This window comes from Sapajus apella, unplaced genomic scaffold, assembly GCF_009761245.1.
Source record: "Sapajus apella isolate SASKATOON/1434 unplaced genomic scaffold, GSC_monkey_1.0 scaffold126, whole genome shotgun sequence".
Lineage (NCBI taxonomy): Eukaryota > Metazoa > Chordata > Mammalia > Primates > Cebidae > Sapajus > Sapajus apella.
The window spans coordinates 323,709-324,131 of NW_022437066.1; positions in this window are offsets into that span (position 1 = coordinate 323,709).

Genomic DNA, 423 nt, shown 5'->3' on the forward strand with positions numbered 1-423 from the left:
TCTGCAGCTGTGCACTGGTCCTTCTCATGAGGTTTTGATATCCAGGTTTTGTAGCCTTGTAAATGAGTTAGAGAGCATTTATCTTTTTGAAAGTTCAGTGGAACTCACTGACTGGGCTTGATGTTTTGTTTGTGATTTTAATTACTGATTCTGTTTCTTTAAGAATTATAAGATTCTCTGTAAAATAAGGTTATAAGAAGGTTCTCTATTTCCTCTTGAGTCAGTGATAGTTCAGTTATATTTTTCTAGAAATATATTGTCCTGAAATTCTTTATATTATCTTTTAAATCTATATCTGTAGCTGTATCCACTTTAATCGTTTGTTTATTGAGACAGGTCTCCCTGTCACCCAGACTGGAGTGCAGTGGTGCAATCACAGCTCACTGCAGCCTCCCACCTCAGCCTCCCAAGTAGCTGGGATCA